Genomic DNA, 22,709 nt, shown 5'->3' on the forward strand with positions numbered 1-22,709 from the left:
TAATTATAGTCGATGCCCTCCCACAAAGTGTTGTTTAAACCATAGCAAATGATTCTGTTTATTTGCTTTGCCAACCTGAATCTCCAAACATGATAGGAATGGGCTTCTGCCTCCTGATGGCTATCTTAGGTAGGTAGCCACTGCTGTGTGTAATACAGTCCTGCACTTAAAGTGTCGTGCCTCTACTTACCATTATGGATATGAGCCCCCAAACAGCAGACTTCAACCTCAAGGTGAGCTGCGTCGCTCAGTAGGCTCTGCCGCATTGACTATCATTGACCATAATGGAAGTTTAGAAACCTGGTACACAGTAACACACCTAATTTAACAAAATTAATCTCAAACTGACTCTTATCTAAGACTGGAATTTATTTTGCCTGAATTTAGACATCTAAAAATTGAGCAGAATCATAGAAGAATAAAATAATTTAGGTTGGAAAGGACCTCCAGAGGTCATCTAGCCCAGCCACCTCCTCAAAGCTGATTTAATCAGATCAGGTTGCTCAGGGCCATGTTCAGTGAAGTCTTGAACACCTCCAAGGATGGAGGATCCCCAGCTTCTCTGGGAAGCCCGTGTGAATATCAAGCACACTTATGTTAAAAATATTTTTCCGTATATCTAATCAGAATTTCCTACATTCCAACTTTTGTCTGTTGCCTCTCATTTTATTGCTGTGCACCTCTGGGAGGTGTCTGGCTCTGTCTTCTCTGTATGTTTTGATCATATATTTGCAGACAGCAAAATCTCCCCTGAGCCTTCTCCAGGCTGAACAGACCCATCTGTCTTAGCCTCTCCTTGTACGTCCTGTACTCCAGTCCCTGACCACCTTGGTGTCTCCCTGCTGTATTGACATACTGAAGTATGTCAATATCTTTCTTGAAATGAGGAACCCAAAACAGGAGACTGAATGCCAGGTGCTTTCTCACCAGTGTTGAACAGAGGGAAAGAATTGCTTCCCTGGACTTGCTGGCTGCATTTTTGCTAATACAGCCCAGGAGGCTGTTGGCTTTCTTTGCTGCAAGAGTGCACCATTGGCTTGTGTTCAGCTGGTTGTCCACTATAAATCCCAGGTACTTTTCTGCAGAGCTGCTTCCTAAACACTCAGCCCCCGATCTGTACTCTTTCATGGGGCTGTGATGTTATTCTTCCCAACTCTTCGAACATGGCAGTTCATCCATTTTTCCAACTACCTTATTGTCCACTTATCAGCTCTTATCTCACCAATTTGGTGATAAGGAGACTATGGGAGACTGTGTCAAAGCCCTTGCTGAAGTCAAGGTATAAAAGATCCACCACCCTCCTCTCATCCACAGAACAAGTCAGCTCGTCATAGAATGCCATCAGTTTGAGCAGGCCATTTGTATCCATGCTGACTGCTCCCAAACTCTTTCTTGGCCTTCATGTTTTTTAGAAACGGCTTCTAGAGGACTTGCTCCATCACCTTCCCAGGAACTGAGGTGAGGCTGACCAGTCTGCAGTTCCCTGGATCCTCCTTCCTGAAGGTGGGTATGACACCCAGTCATCAGGAACCTCTTTCAATTGCCATTACCATTTGAAGATGATAGAGAGCAGTCTTGCAATGACATCAACCAGCTCCATCAACTTTGGATGCATCCCATCAGGTCCTGCACACTTGTGCATGTCCAAGAGGGTTGAGCAATCCCTAACTCTATCTTACTCTGCTGTGGGTATTCCTTTACTTCCATGGACTCTGCCAGGAGGCTCAGGGACCTGGGATGCCTGATGCCAAGCCTTACAAATGAAAACTGAGTCAAAAAAAGCAGAGTACTTTAGCCTTTTCCATATTGATAGTCACTAAGTCCCCTGTCCTGACTGAGCAATGGACCCACGATCTCCCTTGTCTTCATTTTTCTTGCAAAGTACTTACAGAAACATTTCTTGTTGCTTTTCATCTTCCTTGCTACTTTCAGCTCCAGGTGAGGTTTAGCTTTCCTGACTCCACTCCTACATGTGCAAGAAACATCTTTGTATTCCTCCCAAGTAACTTGTCCCTTTTTCCATCTTCTATATACTTCTCTTTTTGTGCTGAGCTCAATCAGGATCTCCATGTTCATCCATGCTGGCCTCCTGCTGTGCTTGCTCAACTTTCTACACATTGCAATGGACTCTTGAGCTTTGAAAAAACTGTCCTTGAAATCAGTCAGCTGTTCTGGGCCCCTTTGTCATCCAGGGCAATTTCTCATGAGATCCTGCCAAGCAGATCCCTAAACAGGCCAAAATCTGATTTTCTGAAGTCCAAGGTTATAATTCTGCTGACTTTTTGCCCATTTCTCTTAGGATCTTAAACTCCACAGTCTCATAGTTGCTGCAGCCAAAGCTGCCCTTGAGCTTCAGATCTTCAACCAATTCTTTCTTGTTTGTGTGTAGCAGGTGCAACAGAGCATCTCCACTAGCCGGTTCATTGATCACCTGCATCAATAAAGTGTAATATATTCCAGATATCTTCTGGATTGTTTGTGCCTAGACATATTCCCCTTCTGCAAGTACTGGGGTGACTAAAGATGCCCATGAGTACAGGGGCTGGTGATTGTAAGGCTTTCTTCAGCTGCCTAAAGAAGGCTTCAGCTACCCCTCTTCTTGATCATCCACTCAAAACTATTTATTTAAACCCTTTCTATTCTTGTCATTAGGGGGAAAAAAAAAAAGGAATTTCCAGAGGACAATTTATTCCACCTGTTAAGGATGCATATTTTAGGGTGGCATGATAAATCTTCTGGAAGTGCCTGTATCTCTTCAGTGACACTCACAGGGGTCTCCAAAAATAGCTTAAACAAATGCTTAACTTGCATGTGTCTAACTTTTACACAGGTAACTTTTAGATTGCTAAAGTTAAGCTTGATGAATCTGATCATAAGAATAGCAGGAAACAAATTATGGTACATTAGGCTGAAAGTGTGCAGCTATTAATTACTTATAAGGTATGTTCTTTGCATTCACTTTCTGGTGTCTCATAAAGAAACGTCAATTTCCAGGACAAAGATTCCAGTAAAGATCTATAAAAATTGTTCCATCTATAATCATTGCTCCATCTCACTTTGATGACAGCTATGTTCTTTGAAAGAACCTATATTGACATAATTTATTTTCTTTACATTTAAAGAAAAGTTGAAACAAAAGGACACTTTAAGTGGGATTCATCTACTCTCATTTAGACATCTCTAAATTAGTTTTAAATCCAACTATTTAAGTCTGATTTAGTCATCTTGTGATTCATTTATAGTCACAAGAGAGAAATAGGCACCTTCAGAGTGCAATTCGTCTCGCCATGACATATGTCTAGGACAGCTGAGATGAATCATTCTCTGGAGCACCTATCTCTTTCGACTGATGACAGAAAACCTAAAGGCTTAGAGTTGATGTGTAACCTTTAGGTAGCTTATCTTAAGTGAGATGAATCTCAACCTTCCAGCACAGTTTTCTGCATGTTACCAGTGCTCTCTTTATCTGAGATCAGTTTTGCTATGCCTAAAGCAAGACAAGTGTAATCTTTGTTTAATGGGAGATCCACTAACTTAATATCCAGAAGTCACAGAACAAGAAGGCTTTGGTAAATAATTCCTCTGCACATAATGGAAATCAACAACTGACATTGAATCAATGTTGAATACTGCTTATCTACAATTTCACAAATATTTCTAAATGGTTAAGTACCCTTACAAGGGTACTGTACTTAAATCTGAGTTGCCTCATGGAAGACTGCAACACAGATGTGAATACAGTTGTAGTCCTTCTGCTGTGGTCCTGCAGACTGGGTTACAGACAGCCCGTTTCTGTAGCTCCTTCCTACTACCTGATGTTGTATAAGTAAGACTGAATTATTATAAAGAAATAACATTAAAATATTTGCATTACTTTGCAAATATTTTTATCTAACTTGACTTTTAGGAAAGTTTCACTTGCATGCTGAATTCAAGAGTTGGTTGCGTGGGAAAAAATGGACACCTGTTCCTGCAGCAATACAATATTCTATGAACCTTTTTATGACACCAGCAGTTTGAACTCAGTTTCAGAAAAATTACACATTAAAGGCCATTCTCCCTTTTTTTTTTTCAGCTCGACCATCCACCACCATTTAATGCACTTTTTACACCATGTTTTTATTATCAATGTTTTCTTACCCATTCTTGAGCTTTAAAATTTTTATTTTATTTGTTTTCTGCAATCTAAGTACAGTTCTTTTCCATGTGGACAATGAGTGAAAATATTGATTTTTTGGGGACTAGCTAATGAACTGTGAAACCACCATTTTACAGGCTTTCCTGCCAACCACCTGCTGAGACAGATTTTTTTTAATATTTTTTCTTTTTTTTTCTGATTGGTATCTTTGCAAGGTACCACTTTTCCATAGTTAAGCATCTGAGTTTTCTTTGTACATCTTATACTGAATCTAGCTTTAAATACAGGAACATGCTATATTAGTCTTGAAACTGGTACATGAGAAGTGTATCAAATGCAACCTATGTCAGATCTGACATAAGTTGATAAGAGGAATTAGTAAGTATTAAAACAAGTTATCAGAGTCTAAAAAAGTTCAAGTCATAAATCATGAGAAACAGACACATGGGTTGGTTTCATCACATCTGATTTTAGTTGCTAAATACTTAGGTGTGTGCAGCCTAAATTTAAAGTACCTAAACACACGTGTCTAATGCCATTTGAGATGCACTAGCCTCCTGTTGGCTCTCCAGAAGAGTTTGGCTCTCTCTGAGGTCCTGCGTCATATCTGTGAGCCCTGTGAAGATGTCTTATATATTCTGGAGTGTTTAAAATGGCAGTAGATATGCATGCTGAGGCATCTGAATTGCTCTCTGGCTGCCTAGACTTCGTCGTCAGTAGGCAGACATAAGTACTTCCAGAGGGTTATTCATAAGCACCATCTTCTGGTGATTCTCTCTTTCCACCATAGACAGAGCTTAGAAGACTTACACTAAGTGCCAGTTGGCTAAAATTAAATGAAATAAAACCACACACATACAGGATTGAACACTGACAGAGGCCATTCAATGTCTGTTCTGACCTCCTGTATACCATAGGCTATACATTTCTCTTTTATGCAAGGCCAATAATAGGTGTCTTTGACTACTTTTACATATCTATTGGAACCAGCAGTTCATAACTTGTTACTGCAATAAAAAAAAACCAGCTTCCATACTCTTTTTTTATTGGAAAATACATCATTACAATAGTATATCTCTTAACATTCTAGTTTCTCTGACAGTGTACTAAGGAGGTAAAATGACTTTAGAGCAAAATAATTCATTTCTTGACAGAGAAAAACAATGAAAACAAAAATATCACTCAATGGAGAAGTTTTCACTTCACTTAGGATTTTGGTACCATTATGCCTACTTCCTTTATACCTATTTCCACTCTGAACTTTCCCACAGAGCAGACTGATTCATTTAGAGAATAGTCCTGAACCAGCTCTGGTTCTTCAATTGTGCAATAAAAACAGAATTTTGCTGCCTCAAGGATGAAGGTTGAGCTCTTCTTATAGCGAGAGGAGTGGAAATGGTTACTGCATCTGAGAAGGCATTTGCACCCATAGCAGTGGTTATTGCCTGCAACACCCGCATACTTCTCACAGCACAGCAACCCAGGCTTCCCAGGGCTTCACAAAGCAAGGAGTCCAGGAAAGCCATGGCAGTTTTTTATACCTCTTGTCACACCAGGTTGTTAATAACAATGTTAAAGTAAATATCTGCTTTATGTCTACAGCCAGCTCCAGTTTTGTAAACATCACAAGGACCAGAATGCTTTGTCAGCTGTCTGTTGGCCTCTATGTCTGAGAAATACCTGTATGTGTATGGCAGCTTTGAAGGCTGTTTGGACATAATACCCTGAGGTGTTGACTGGCAGTGTCTAAAATGATGGCAGAGGTTGACAGCACTGGTTTACAGTGCAGTTAGTAAAACAAATGCCGTTTTCCTAAGATGTGCAAAGGTTCCATGCTGGCTTGCTTACCGAAGACAGTGTATCTTGTTTTCTATGCAAAAAGCAAGTTTGCTAATCCTGTCCTTTCAGTGATAATACAGACAGGTATACAGCTATCCATCCATCAATAAACAGCAGATGAGTCAAAGCTGGTAATCAGATTTCTGAAAAATGTTTTGTGCTTAATAAATTTTTATTGACAGATCTAAATACTACTAACCTGATGTATTATAAGAATTTTTTCTTCTACATGGATCAGGATGAAATATTAATGTGAGATGACATTTTATTCTTAGTAAACTTTTTTTCCAAGCGACACAAGGACAGGAAAACTCAGCTAAGCACAGTAAAGAATTTATAAAGCACTGTCAGGACAGCCAAAGGAAACAAAGGGGGTACCCACATAATGTGTGCATAGGCAGACATATTACAGTAATATCTCTTTGGAAAGCTAAACATTATGAAAAAGAGATGTTAGTCTCACTTTCAGGAAATACATCAAAACCATCCATGAAGGGCTGGCAAATTTGTCAAGGCACCTTTAAGAAATCCATGTTCTTCCCAAGTGGGAGCTGGAGACGAGGTAGACTGTTATCACAAATACTGTTGGAGACGTATGCTTAGTTAACTAAATCAAACCCTTACTCAGTGGGCTTGATTCAGTAATACCTTTTGGAAGACATACCTGGAGTCACTCAAAGGTATCTCTAACAGTCCTACATGCCTATGCATGAACAGGTGGATCAAGCCCAATGGAGCCTACAGAGACAGATTCAGATGACGGAGCATTAGGAGCCTTTTCCAAGCTTACTAACTCCTTTGACCCAGTGAACACCCATGCCAAAGAGCCCTGCAGTCACATTACATGCTTTGTGGTGAATTAGATGAATGTTTCCATTTGTAATGCCATTGAATGCCTTCTTTGCATTTGATCATGAGAAATGGAAAGCTAATTTATTTCTACAACATATTGTTGTATGGACTTTGTGTGACCTCCCCATCCTAGTGTAAATAATCCTAACCTTTTCAATCTCTTCACATTAGAGTTGTGTCTTGCATTTCCTCATAGATTTCATTCTTCCCTGAATCACCTTTAATCCTACATAATCCCTCCTGAAATGATCTGTAGAAAATCTCTCTGAATGATTCAGCATCACTGATAAAGACAGATATACTGATCTTTTTTCTTAATTTTCTCAATACAGCATTCTTTTGTTTGCTGATTTCACCAAAGAAAAGCATTATGCACAGGTCCTCACTGACCTGTCCACAATAATACTAGGATCCTTTTTATGCACCTGTACAGTTCAGTTCTATCATATTAAGACGGCAATCATCTTGCTTAACTTCATCTGCCTAAAAGTTAGGTGTGTTACCTAGTATTGCTGTCTTTTCCATCTGTAATCAGCAGAGAAATAGCCATCTGCAAAGGACAGCTTATCCCACAAAGCTATGTTTTAAGAAACAAAACCCTAAGATACAGGAAAATTCACTTGCATGGATGAATACTTGGTTAAAGGGCATGAAACAGAGGATAGGAGCACATGGTGAGTTCTTTCAGTGGAGTTCCTCAGAAATCATTGATGAGACCTGTGCTTCTCAATATATTTAATTATGACTTGAAAAAGCATTATACAGTGAGAGGACAATATTTTTTCTAGTAATATCAAATTAATCAGTATATTTAAATCAAGAATCGCCTTTGACTAATTGCAGAAGGATCTTATGAAGCTCACCAATTGGGCAATACCATGGCAGATGAAATTTAATAGAGATAAAGTAATCACGGGTAGTATAGAGAGAATGCTCACTCTTCCATTTCAGAAACAAGGGGTATTAAATGAATCAGTAGAAGAGGGAGATCAGACAAAACTATGTGGCTCTTCCATCACACCATATGATTAAACTGTGGACCTCTTTGCCAGTGGGTGTTGTGAGTATTAAAAGTTTGTTTCTGCTAGTAAGGAGTCTGGACAAGCAACTTGAGGAAAAAAATCCAGGTTACTAAATACAGTAACACCCTATTGCATCTCCAGCCATTGTTTCAGACTTCTATTGCCAAACTTTTAATACCCTGCTCTGATAACCATCACTATTACCCCACTTTTCCTTCCTTTGCCCGTAGTTGACTTTGATGAGCAGGCATCTGACGAAGATGATGACAGTAGTGGAAAATTAACCATTCAGAAAGAGGCTGCAAGAACACTCCCAGAAAAATGTTGACATCAGGTGTTCAGTCAATGCCTGAAGAGACTGGAACAAAATGGAAATCTCTTCTGAGAACCATCAGGTGAGGTCAGCAAGACATTGCAAGATTTGATCTCGTCTGACAAAGTAATCTACCAATCAAAATCTTAAGCCAGAAAGCAGTCATACCTTGATTTTTATTTTAAAAAGCAATCAGTGCTCCAGCCTCCAAAGCCAGCCTTTCCTGTAGCTGGTGATCCTGATGGTCCTGTTCTTGCCTCTTCATCTTCTCTGTCATATACACTGCTCTTGTGTATTTAAACTGTATATATTTCTGAAGTCCCTACACACAGCTCCTCTCAATTATATTAATTCTTATGGGAAAAATTCTTTTGCTATCTGTCAAATCATTAACAGTCACGCTTTTCAGGAATGCATCTTTGCCAAGTTAGAGAAAACACGACAAGTTCCTGAGCTGAAAATAGGAGGCTGGGAGAATGTGAAAAGGAAGAGTCATGATTTCCTCATTCTTTTGCTCTTCCCTAGGCATCCACTTCTGAAGAAAGTTAGAGACAGAACAGTAGATGAACTTTCAAGGCTTAGTTCAGTAGTCTATTGCCATCTGACATGCTCCAAGACATCAGGCACTGGTTTCTTATATGACCTGCATAGTATCTCCCAGGTGCATGCAGGTGTCTTGGATAACCTAGATTGACTCAAATGCTAGTAGATGCCTATGTACAGGTAACTAAGTCATGCCCTTAGGCTGATCCAGTATGACTATGGTCTTATACAGCCTTAGACATCTCTTGCCATGGAGTGAAACACTGTGTGCTTTTTATCCATTAAAAAACAACCTAGGCAACTATGTTAGACTTATATATATTTTCATTCACAGTAGTGAAACTAAGTGAGATTACACTCTCCTTAAACTGTTACCTGTATATTTAATGCAGATAGTTTCATTTCCCCCGACACGCACCACACAGGCAAGTGCGGGGTTCCAGATGGTGCAGCCCATGGAAGAGGGGTTTGCTCTGGTGTGCTTCCCAAGAGTTAACAAACCCCACAGGGGTGCACCACAGCCACTGTGGGGTTGCTGTAGCCTGAGGGCACACCCTCTAATTAACCCCATGACTGACAAGTCCAGACAAAGGAGAAGTGGCACCGCAGACCCATACCATAGACATCTCCGTGCTGTGGAGCCATTCCCTGCTACTGGGCGCTTTGTTACCCGCTGAGCAGTGTGTGGGCTGAGCACCAGGCGACCTGCTGATGTGCACGCTGTTATTGACTGGAGCCATGCGGCCTTGGCATGGCTGTGGGCTGGCATTGTTCTGACTGGGTATAAAAGGGAGTAAGCTGCATAGCTTGTTGTGGATTTGGACCCATGGTCAGCTGGCCTATGGACCTGAGGACCACCCGTCAGTGGGGATGCCCCTGATGTCAACAGTGTGGTGAGGAGAAATCAGGGAAAATTAGACCGGAAGGGTGGCCCATAAGGGGCAAGAGCAGTTGCTATACCATACACCCATTCCCAGAAAATCCGGGGAAAACTATACCGGAAGGGTGACCCATAAGGGGTGAGAGTGGTCGCTATACCGTGCCGCCTTTGCTAGAAAATCCAGGGAAAACTACCGGACAGGTGGCCCTCGAGGAAAGGGCAAGAGCAGTCGTTGTAGTGTGCACCTGTGATTGAACTGTAGCGCTCCGATATATGTATATATATTATATTTTCAGTTCTGTTATATTTCTAGCTTTGCTATGCTGTTAGCTTTGTTATAACCTCTTAGCTCTAATAAATTCTCACATTTGACAAATGGTGATCTCTTGAGTACAGTACAACTAACCCCAGAACCTGAAAGAATCCCGGACACCCTTCTGGTGGGGCATCACACCCTCTCAGTATGCATTGCTTCACATTTACCAAAATTTATCTTTCTTTCACATTGCCTTATTTTGTTTACCTTTTAATGCCCCTTCAAACACTTCCTCTCTGCTCTGTAACCTAGTGTACTGTATCTAGATTCTACCTCATTGCTTCATTCCCCTATCAGAGATATAATACATATATTAATCTATTAGTATTATAACTAGTTTTTATGATATCCTATACTATTTACACCTCGCTATAATACCAGAGCAAAATATATACCTTTCTAAATATTGAAGAGGTGTATGGAAAAAATATGCTATTTCCATCAAACTGTATGAAAATTAAAGAAATATATCCATGTCTTTTGATACCTTAAAATAGGTGTTTTTCTCATGAACTAAAAAAACTTTTCAACAGGAGAAGAGAAGATAATGCTGGTTTGATGAATTTATTCTGATCTGTATTAATGCACATGTTCATGGCCAAATTTCCACCTGGAATAAATTGGCATTGCTCCACTGACTCCATTAAGCTGTAATTTCTTAAGATGTTAACATTTTAAATAGAAACAACATTGATGTCTTTCTGGTGCTGGCAGGCTTAAATTAGTACACTATTGGATTGCTGAGAGCAAAGTTATTTAACAGAAGAAAGTGTGTGGCCACTTTTCTTCCATGTATCTGTCATAATGCAGGTGAGCCGCAACTAAGTTAACAGCAACGGTGTGTATCACTGGCCAATTTAGTTTCTCCAGCTGCATACTGCCACTTCATTAGATGTCAGTGTCATCCTGGCTTATGCACTTTCATTGTTCTTTAGTTAACTCCAGGTTGTAGTCTAATTTTAAGGTGCAGCTAAGTTTAAATTTCACCTGACTCTACAATGTAGATGTCTACTTGCAAGCTAATTTTCTTGACTCTCTTTATAGTCATTTAAAAGAAACAGGCACTTCAAAGTGCCTGTTCTTCACATCATAAAGTAGACATCTAGAACAGATCAGATTAGTATCTCCCCTGAAGACTAATGGGACTAGCTCTAATTGGACATCTATATTGTGAATACCTAAAGTTAGGTGTCTAGCTTAGTGCTACAATAGCTGACTGGTTTCCCGAAAGTGAAAGAACACTGGAGATTGTCCTCTCAGTCTTTAGAAACATCTCTTGAAATGATTTTTTTTATACCCTCAAACATGACATACCAGCTTACATAGTGACTTTGCAACACTGAAAATACTATCACTCCAAAGCTGTTCCTTTGCTGTATATCACCATTGAGACAAGGGAAATTATGCAGTTGTAAGAGATTTGCTTAGGAGTGATATACATCTATTTTATCATTATACCACATCGTTTAAAGCCCAACTCACAATCAAGAAAAATAGTGAAAGGAGAATACTATTCACCTTTATTTTAAAGGGAACAGAATTAGGCTTATTATTTTTTAGGGGGAAAAAAAAAAGACAAAAACACACCATGGAAGCCAAAAAGGCAATCAGTTCACCTATGCCACTTTTTCAAGCACATTTGGTTGTTCTAAGGCAAAGTCAGCCTTTTGTCTCAAGGAAGAAATGCAGCAAATATTATATTGAAAAGAGCTTATAAATTCTTTTTTTTTTTTGATGGAATTAGATTAACATTTTCAAAGCTCTTAGTGAGTCCAGACTATTTTTTTCACACAATATTATGATATATTTAATGTCAGGATACAACAAATGCATGATTTCCAGATTTAGTTTCATAGCTATTGAATTTCTAAATTAAGGTTTTTTTTTCCCTCTCACATTAATAAGCATTCTGTTTATTTATTTAATCTGTGAATGAAACATAAAAACAAATATATTGGAATCCCTATCATTATAACATTTATACTTGGTGCACAGTTAATGAGTATGTTACCTAATTAAATCTTTTAAAACAAAAAGCAATGGTTTAAAAACATCATGTTTTTCAATTGCACTATCCTAGAATAGATTTATAGTGCATAATTGGTTGTTTTTAGGTATATTATCTTTTTCAGTTATACAGAAGTTAGATTTATGTGTTTGAATTATGATCTCTAACTTTTTCTTTGCTTGTGCATTGCTCAGCACAATGAGCTTGAAACAGATTGAGATTCTCTGTATAAACATGACATTAATGTTAAAAAAAATCATGTTAAAAAAACTGCAGAGAAGTATTTGCTTGTTCATTTTTCCCTAGTCTAGGGGGAGAGAGAAGAAAGAAGATTCTCTAGGGGGAGAATCCAAGAAGAGAACAGGCTAGAACAGAGGAATAAACATACATGGGAAAGCTATATCATCAAGATCGGGTCTCTTTTTTAATGTTGCTAATTTGTTTTACCCAATGACCTCTTAATCCAAATTGCACACACTCTAGCAGAAAACCCAGAACCCCCTCCCGCTTCTCCTAGATTTCGAGGGAGAATAGGCACTGCAGAACAATGCGTGGATGCTACCTCTCTCTCTATCCAGCACACCTTGCCTTCCTTTCTACATGGTGGCACAACAGCAACAACAGAGCTAGAAAATATTTGCATACTGCTTAGTCAACACTTCAGTAGCAACTAGGGCTGCCATACCCTAAAGTCATTAGCCTACCTTCTATTGGAGAAATCAGGGAGCTCATACCTACTCCCTTGTGTGCGACCATCTTCACACCTGTGATGTATTTTGTTTGGTTGGTTAGCGGAGGTGGCTCCAACGGCTGAACATGATGCTGTCAGGATTGATAGGTAACATACCTACTAGACTGGGGCCTTCAGCAGAAGAATTCCCATTTTGTGCAGCTTGTATATCAGCAGATTACAAGACAAGCACTGAGACACTTCATTCAGCTCTGTGGCAGCAGTACTTGCTGGTCGTGGGATTGTAAGCACTTGAGTAACTTTATTAGCAAAACCAGAAGTATCTTTATATTCTTAGGAGTATAACATGCTGGCAGCTTATTGGGGATCATTCTGCTACATTTAGTATTGAGAATACCATTCTGATTTCTAACTGCAGCTATACCTTTGTGAATAAAGGAAAAAATTCCCTTCCCTTTCAGCAGAACATTCTTTGAAGAGATTTGTAGGTCATGAACACCACTCTCCAGAAGCACTAATCCAGCTCATATCTTTCTGCAGGATTCATTTCAGCATAAGAACTTCCCATGCAAATCCCTAGATACCTTCTCAAGGTATCTCATCTTCCTCATGTCTTCCCTTCCACATCTAAGACTTTCTTTGTAGGCATTTTTATGACATCTATGATCGCCTATTGTGGTGGTTTAAAAAAGAGAAAAGAGAAACAAAAAAGGAAAAGGAAAAGGAAAAGAGAAAGAGAAAAGAAAAAATAATCAAAAGGGAGAGGGAACAAAAAGAGCAATGTAGAAAGCAGATAAAGAGACAGAAATTAACAGAAAATAGTGGAGAAACAGAAGCTATGCAATAGTATGGCAGAAAGGGAAAAGACAAGAAGAGGAAAGCTCGTGGGAAAATTTCAAGGGAAAAGTTTAATTTTTATCCATACAGTTCTTTCCCACACTTCTGCTCCCATTTCTGAAAGAAGAAATGATATAGCTCTCTGTAAGCACCTTAGAATTTGGACTATTAATGATAAAGCATATGTAAATGGGATGTTGCACATTTCAAGATACTAAGAGTTGTAGGCAAAGCTTCCATCACTGACACAGTTTGTGATTCAGAAGTCTGCATAATTTCGACACAATAGAAATACAATGCAATTCTCATTTAAATTACATGAACTTGAATTCATCCATTGGGATCCAAATATAAATTTGGGGTTGAATAATAGTTTATGAGAAAGTCAGAGGGATGAAGTGATTATTGAGTGAAAATGAGAAGAAAGACAGATAAATTTTGATCCTCCAAAACAAGGACAGATAGAAAGGCAAAAACAAAATAGTAAATGCCTAAGTGAAATATAACACTTAGTAATTCCAATTTATTTGCAAATTTTGAGTATATATCTCAAACACATGCCTCAATATGTGCATAGACACAGGGACATTGTTTGAATATATATACACAAATGTACACAGGCCTACAAACTTTTCAACTCCTCTTGTCAAAAGTGCAGGGGAAACGAGCCAAGTATATGTGAATAGGTACATTTCCTGGTATTAAACAAATCTCTCCTTTTTCTCTCACCTCATTCCTTCTGCTGAATGGGACAGGGACCATGGGGACAAAGGACACAGAAAAAACAGAGATAGTGAATGCCTTCTTTGCTTCAGTCATTACTGCTAAGACTGGCCTTCAGAAATCCGAGGACCTAGAGACCAGGGAAGAAGCCTGGAGAAAGGAAGACTTTCCCTTGGTGGAGGAGGATCAGGTTAGGGATCACTTAAGCAAACCGGACATACCCAAGTCCTGATGGGCCTTGATGGGATGCACCTATAAGTGCTGAGGGAGCTGGCCGATGTCATTGCAAGGCCACCCTCAATCATCTTTGAAAGGTTATGATGATTGCAAGAGGTGCTTGAGGACTGGAAGAAAACAAATGTCACTCCAATCTTCAAAAAGGCCAAGAGGAGGATCCAGGGAACTACAAGCCACTCAGAGCCTCACCTCGATCCCTGGAAAACTGATGGAGCAGCGCATCCTGGATACCATTTCCAAGCACATGAAGGACAAGAAGGTGATTGGGAGAAGTCAGCATGAATTCACAAAGGGGAAAGCATGCTTAACGTACCTGATAACCTTATATGATAGGATGACTGGCTGGGTAGATGAGGGGAGAGCAGTGGAGGTTGTCAACCTTGACTTCAGCAAGGTTTTCGACACTGTCTCCCATAACATCCTCATAGGCAAGCTCAGGAAGTGCAAACTAGATGAGCAGACAGTGAGGTGGGTTGAGAACTGGCTGAATGGCAGAGCTCAGGGAGTTGTGATCAGTGGCACAAAGTCTAGTTGGAGGCCTGTAGCTAGCGGTGTCCCCCAGGGGTCAATACTGGGCCCAATCCTGTTCAACGTATTCATCAATGACCTGGATGATGGGACAGAGTGCACCCTCAGCAAGTTTGCTGGTAGTACAAAACTGGCTGCTACAGCGGATGATTGTGCTGTCATTCAGAGGGACCTTGATGGCCTGGAGAGTTGGGCAGAGAGAAACCTCATGAAGTTCAACAAGGGAAGTGCTGAGTCCTGCACCTAGGGAGAAAGAACCTCATGCACCACTAGAGGCTGGTGGCTGACCTGCTGGAGAGCAGCCCTGCGGAGAAGGACCCAGGCATCCTGGTGAACAGCAAGTTGACCCTGATCCAGCAATGTGCCCTTGTGGTCAAGAAGGCCAATGGCTGCATGAGGAAGAGCATTGCCAGCAGGTCAAGGGAAATGATCTGATCCTTCCCCTCTACTCTGCTCTGGTGAGTCCACATCTGGAGTGCTGTGTCCAGTGCTATGTGTACAAAGTGGAACTCAGGAAGTTATGTCTGAATATAAGAAAAAAACTTTTACTGTGGGGGTGACTGAGTGCTGGAACACACTGTCCGGAGAGGTTGTGGAGTCTCCATCCTTGGACATAATCAAAACCCATCTGTATGTGGTCCTGGGCAACCTGCTCTAGGTGATCACGTCTGAGCATGGGGGTTGAACCAGATGATTTCCAAAGGTCCCTTACGACCTGAACCACTCTCTGATTCTGAAAAGTCCATACCTACATTTATTGATTTAAGAGCAAATACTGTCACCTATACTCATGCCGTTCAAGGGTATTTGCATCACCAACTTTGGGTATCCAACTTAAATACTATGATAAGCTGGTTCGCAGGTACATGTCTCTCTAGGAAACTTATCCTCCCAACTTTTGTTCTATGAGTTATACATAAATTAGAAGCCCGAAGCAGTTTACCATGTAAATACTTCCCAGTGAAATTACTCAGGCTGCCCATTGACCAGATTGTTTCCCAACTTTAAGAATGGTTAACAGCTATGCAGAGATTCTGCTCATAAGCGTAGTCTTGGGCAAGACAACACATGCATTGCACCAGTGTAGGAACTGCCTGGGGAAATGTATGAGTCAGAAATCCTTCTCAAGCACAGTTCCCATCTGTGAAAGGAAAGAATATTCTTTAGGTCTGTATCAGCAGCAGACTAAGACCTCATTCTACAAGCTTAGTTGTACCAACTTAAATTTGTTACTGAAGACTGGGTTGGGTAAGACTGAAGGATAACAGTGATGTCCAAGCCTCTTAACTGAGCAGTGTCAGGTGTAAAGTCTAGGCTGTTAAGTATATCCCTGATTTCCTTTTGATGTTATCATCAAAACTACTAGCTAGATTTGATTTCATGTGGACTGTCCATTTGAGTAAGAGACTATCAATAGGAATAAAGCTCAAAATATTTATTAGAAATAGATAAAGTAAGAAGCATATCATAGGTAAACAGAAATACATTAATTTTAGCTGAATCAACAGGCTATATGAGGTCAGGTTTTCTAATTTTGCCTTTAGAAGATATTAGGAAAAAAAGAGAAAATGGTGTTTGGAATGGAATAGTTGTGTAATGGAATAGTTGTGTAATAATCTAGTTCACTTTCATTTAGATTCTATCGAGTCCTTACTAGAGGTCTACAGATAAGTGATGAATCATTTAAATTTACTCCATATAGCATAAATTCAGCCTTTAACTATTCAAAGCCAGAAAATGCAAATTACATCAATAATTTTTGCTGTGCCAAGAAATATTTACATTTCAGATGGCTTTGTTTCTGAAGGGCATTTCTAGCAGGTCAATAAAAGTACATTGGAAAATTTCCACACTTCTAAATACGGAGGTTTCTTGCTTGATGAAGCTCTCTCATTTTCCTGTTTTTTAAGGTATTGGTCTTGGTTATATTGTTTTGTTTGTATTTTCTTTTGGCTTATTTTTAAGTAACTGCAACTTTTTATATGACTTTCACACTTAAGATATTGACCCATGCTTTCAAACTTTACCAGAACAAAGTTATTGGCTGATATATTTTCCCATGTCAATGCAATTTTTTTTGAGGTTAGAAAAGATGGAGAAAGGTCTTGTGCCTGAAAACCAATTTTGTTTCCACCAGATATACCAGCTATATCAGCTGGTCTACTAGAAGATACTAACTCTTTCTGAAAGTCTTCCTGCTCCTATATTCTTCAGTTATCATGGTTACAATACAACTATTACAAGATCTGTAACACTTTGTCTAATAGTATTAGAATATCATAATAGCCCTGTTCAGGCAGCAATTGCCTTGACTTGGATGGCAATAACCCTAATGAATTTTGCCAAGTACAAAACTTCAAAAGACTGCAATTTTTTCTCTGAAACTAATTATGGTCTAGTATAACATTCTAGACTCTTCTTGAGCAGCTTTTCTAGAGCAAAAAAGAGGAAGAGTTACTATATAATTCTGCACCTTTCCCCTTCTATCTATACTTAAAAGAAACAGATCCAGAACGGAAGGTGTGGCCACTTTCACAAGACATAGCATTTGCCTCTGGATCTCCTCTGGGCTTTATGAGCTGTTTCTGTAGGGTTCACCATGCTTAGCGGTATTCAGAACTCAATTTCACAAGGCCTTGAGCAACCTGATCCAAATTTGAAGTCGGAGCTAACTGCAAAGGTGCCTCTGCTCTCATAAGAGGTTTGGGCCCGATAACCTCTAAAAGTCCCTTCCAAACAAAGTTATCCTACGATTACAAAAACAAGCTGGATTCATTCTGTTCTATTTCTTCATTTGAAAAGAATAGGAAAAAAAAAAAAGATATGGTTGTCTACATTTCTTCTTCATTTAATACTATCACAAGACACTTTTCTAACATCCGATTACCACCCACTTCTGGAGACTGTTTTCCTATTCCTCCATTTTAAGATTTTCCCAATAAAATATTGAGCAAAGGACACCTGAAGCATCAGATATTTGTAAGAAAGATGAAACACGATTTACTTAAATTTGGGAGTAGTGGAACAAAAACAAGATAGGGGGGTTTTAGTCCCTAGCATAACTTTACAAAACAGTTCCACGCCATTTCAAGAACAGCATAATCAGGAAGCATAGTTTCATGTTTCATTCATAGAATTTTCAGATGGTTATTTCAAGTTATAGGGGTGGGAAAGGCCAGATATGTACCACTGTTCCTATCTAGTATAAGGTTTAAACCAAATATGTACGTGCTGAACTGAAGTTCCTTACAGTAATCTCGAGTACAGGTTTTTACTCTATTTTGTGCTTGGATACTGCTCTGGAAACCTATGAAGCAAATGACATCTGTGCTGTCTGCCACTATTGCTGACTCCTCTCCCAGTGGGCAAGGATCATTCCTGATTCATCTGAGTTTCGCCCAGAGCCATCAGTGTATAACTATGGAAATTCTAGACAACTAGAAATGACTGAAGAGAACTGTGACTCCCCTCTCTTGCTCCCACTCTGACTTATATAGAAAAATTTGAGTATATATATTTATCATTATTGTTTCAAATGAAAACATACTCATGTAGCTCCCACAAAACCTGTAACAGAAACCCCATCACCTTATCTACTAAAAAGGTAGCTCAGCTCTTAACATCATACTTCACATGCTTCAATCCTATTTCTTCACACTGAAGTGCAAATTTGAACACTGACAGGATCCCTCCAGGAACTGTTTTGGACAGATGTAATAAATCTGGACAAGCCAGAGAAAGTCAGAACATTTGGTGAAACTAGTTCTCCAGACTCAAAATTATATCCCACTGAGGCTGGCAGAAGGCTGTACTGACCTCAAGGGAATCTACAGCTCCTCACTAAGGCAATGGACAGGATACTCCCTTAAAGTTACATGATTTTGCAATCTGCATCCAGTGCAGTGTGACCTTCTCCTGAGAGTGGGTGCCTGGCAACTGTAACCCCAAATATTCCCATGTGTAGACTGTTCACTCTAAGGCTACGTTAACACTAGCAACTAAAATGGTGCAAGAACTGCTACCTGGCACTGCCTGCTTCTCTACGGCTTAACTGTCTTAGCCCCCACCCAAACCAGCTGAGGGCAGGCTGGAGAGGAAACCTCGCCCGCCTTCCACCGCTCCCGAGCAGAGAGCCTTATGTCTGCATCTCGAATCGGTTAATTAGAACACAAATTAGCAGTCTGAAGGGATTAGTCTTCCATTCAAAGAAAATCGGCTACCCTTGTTAATAATTTATTGTTTATACATATAAGTGACCTGGAAGACCAAAACACTTGATATAAGGGACACAGGCAGTACTTTTTCTAGATGAAAAATGTATTGAGCTGCAAAACCAGTATTTTGCCTTCTTTCCTTTCTCCTCAAGGGCTAACGTCTTCTGAATACTACTTATATAAAATCTGCTGTTGTAATCCTATCATATGTGCTTTTTTTGCAGTCAGGCCTATAAGAAACAAGGTTTCCAATATTCTTCTATCCTTCCTGTGTACTGGGGGGGGTGGGGGGGGAGAGGGGGACAGGGGAGAGTTCCAAAATTGACCATGCAGTGTTCATATTTCCAGGCCTACCTTTCCTATTCACTTTATAGGTCTGTAGGCTAATATGTGTATTCAGTACAGCTTCAGAAACACCCTTTGTAATGCCATCTAAACTGGCACATTAAGTTCTCTCACTTTATATAAAAAGCTGCTTGAAAGGCAAGTAACACACTCTACACTGTCTATAATGACAGTAGCATTTCACTGTCACTTTAGTCATGACTTCTCACATTTCCACTAAATTTTCTGGTTTGTCTGGGAACCTTGTTTTACTTCAGGACTCAGAACCTGTTAATAAGTGGAAATTTGAGTCATTAAAAGTGTAGCTTTACTTTCAAAAAAGACTGTGTAAAACAGCACCTGTGAACCTGGACAAACCTCAGAATGCATTGAGGGTAATGTTTGCTAAATCCCCAAATCTACAGGAAAAAAAAAAATCATTAGTGAAATACACTGAATAAAACATGTTCATATAAAAAAAACCTAACATTTTTAAATGATGAGAACTGCTTAAGAAAATCCTTTGTCAGTCAGTGCAAATTTGTACAGGAATGAGAAAATCATGTTCTTCAAGGCACCACAGTCTAAGTTCCCAAGCATCTAATTTGCATTCTCTAACACCTTACTCTGCAAGGGGTCTTACTGGCAGCGACACCTAATGAACAGAGATTTGCATTCTACATTAGGGGTCATTTTGGTGTAATATTAAAATGTAGTGTTTTGGAGCTCATTTTCTTAGTTCAAATGAAGAGGGAAAAGATGTGCATACGCGTGATGAAATATGTACCTAGCCAAGCACACTCCATATTTCTCTAGCACTTCTGTTTACCTAATGAAACACAGAAAACACAAATCATCAAAACAGTTTGCCGATTTAGCTAGTGAAGCTAAATCACCCAAGCAGGTGATAATCACAGCTTGACTTAGCTACAGGAAGCAAGGCAATTTGAGTACCTACAGTGAATCCACTTAAATGCTTCATCTTTAAATCTTTTTGTTATTATACACCATTAGTTTGTTGTTCTTATTTGCCCTCTTCACTTAATACACAGACCCTTTACACTGACTTAACACAGGTGTGAAGGTTTCACCCAGACAGTAGCAATTTCTGAGTAATGGTTTAGCTCAGAAGAATCAACTAAACATGAAGACAGTTTTCCTCAAAGTAAACAACAAGCTATTAAGTGTGTTGTCCCTGTAACCAACATATTTATACACACATGCACTACTGGAAAATAAGAGGAAAAAAAATAAAGGTGAATCTGTCATTTTGTTAAAACAAAAGTGAAAATAAAAATAAAATAAAAATTTCTGTGTCATGCCTTCAGATCTTTATTGTGGTTGTCACTTTCCTGGTACTAGGTAGCAAAGGCTTAGCTGGACCTCAGAAAACAACCAACATGTATCACTAGATTGGAAGTGGGTACCATGCTTCTTCCATGACATTTTGTTCATCTATTTTTCCAGTGAATGGCCCTCTCTTAAAAAAAAAAAAAAAAAAAAAAAAAAAAGTGGGACAAATGCTCTCAGATGTTGAGACAAATAAAGAACTAGGGTTTTTTGGTTTGGGTTTTGTTTTTTCTACTTTTTTTTTATTTTCATCAGGATAGTTTTCCAACTACTTTAACTTAGATGCAACTGTAATTATAGTTTTTCATAACTGGGATATTCAGTACTCAGTACAGCCACTGTGGTTCACTTTGGCACAAGACAATCTCTGGACTGAAGGTAATGAAACTTGCACCACTGAATAAACCTAACTTTATAGAATTTCCAGCTTTAGACCACCTGAGGGGCCTGTGCTGACAATGGTGACCTCCTGCCTGTGACTGAATAATGGTCATAAAATTCATAATCAGCAGAAATAATATGTTTTAAAAGATTATCTAATGATCTAATCAATACATTTTCTCCATTTTTCTTGTTGTTTCTCCATTATTCTCAATATGTCTTAAAATATTTCAGACACTTTAATCAACACAGAACTAGGAAATTAGGATAAATTCACAACTTGGCCTAGTGACTTTTAATATAAGAACACATGCTGTTTTTACATCTCATCAGTGTAAGTTGTACTGGTAATTAGACAATTAATTTTTCACTAGCTGCTATTGAATCTGCCTTCTGCTTCTCATATCACCATTCCCTACTTGTTGAATTTCCAAAGAAACCCTCCCACATTTTTCATTACATTCTCTGTCTTCAGCTGGAACTTCTAACTTACTGTAAAAATAATACGATATATTCTTTTAATACCTCTATTCTGTTATACCTCCAAAAAACATAACCACAATAAAATTGCAAGTGCATTTAGACCACACTTTTTCATGATAATGAATATTAGTTTTCTTATTCTACCCTATTTGTATTTTTCATCACCTGCCTTGCTTTATATATTTAGATCATTGGCAATGTTACAACAGAATTTCCTTTTTGTCACTTAAGATTTGCATGTATTCATAAACCCATTTGCTCTTTAGCAGCAAAAAGCAGATTTTTCTATTACCAAAATAAAGCCATTTTCCTGAATAACTGAAGTCCCCAGACAACATACTTCCCACAAAGAAAAGCCAATATCCATGCTGTCTTACTTGTGCTTATAGAAAGAGTTCTCCAACAATAGTCTCCAAAAGTTTTTTTCTTTGACATTGACTGATCTTCCACAATTGATTCCCACTAAACATCATCACAGTTATCAGAGGTTTTCCTCTCTTAAACAACTAGCATGTTTTGGCCAACATGTTCTACCATCCCCATACTTGAGTTGACAGGCACGGCTCAGCAGAAGTAAAGCTAAAACTAAAATCCGTGTAGTTGTATGAATCAGGATGAAGTCCTGGAATTCCTTAATCTGCTTGGAGCATGAAGTTGTAAAATCCAGCTAGGGAGTAATAAGAGCTTAAATCGTATGGATAAACCAGTTAAAGATGCCTGAATCACTTTTTATCACCTTTTTTTAATTTGACATTTGATATATTATTTTAGATTATTGAAATATTTTAATATTGATTAAATATACTATACCCATCATTTTAAAATCAAATGGTCACAATTTTGATGTGAGAGATTTCTTACAAACTTTATTGATTTCAAGTACCATGTGGTAGTTCTTCCAGCTGTCTAGTCTTTGAGGTAGGAATTATCTTTTCAAACTGTGTTTTAATATAGCCTAATGCAGTGGGATCCTGGTTTGTAACTACCAGACAATGTCAATAATTAAACATAAAAAAATAATGTTTTTAAT

Source organism: Apteryx mantelli, chromosome 3 (assembly GCF_036417845.1).
Source record: "Apteryx mantelli isolate bAptMan1 chromosome 3, bAptMan1.hap1, whole genome shotgun sequence".
Taxonomy (NCBI): domain Eukaryota; kingdom Metazoa; phylum Chordata; class Aves; order Apterygiformes; family Apterygidae; genus Apteryx; species Apteryx mantelli.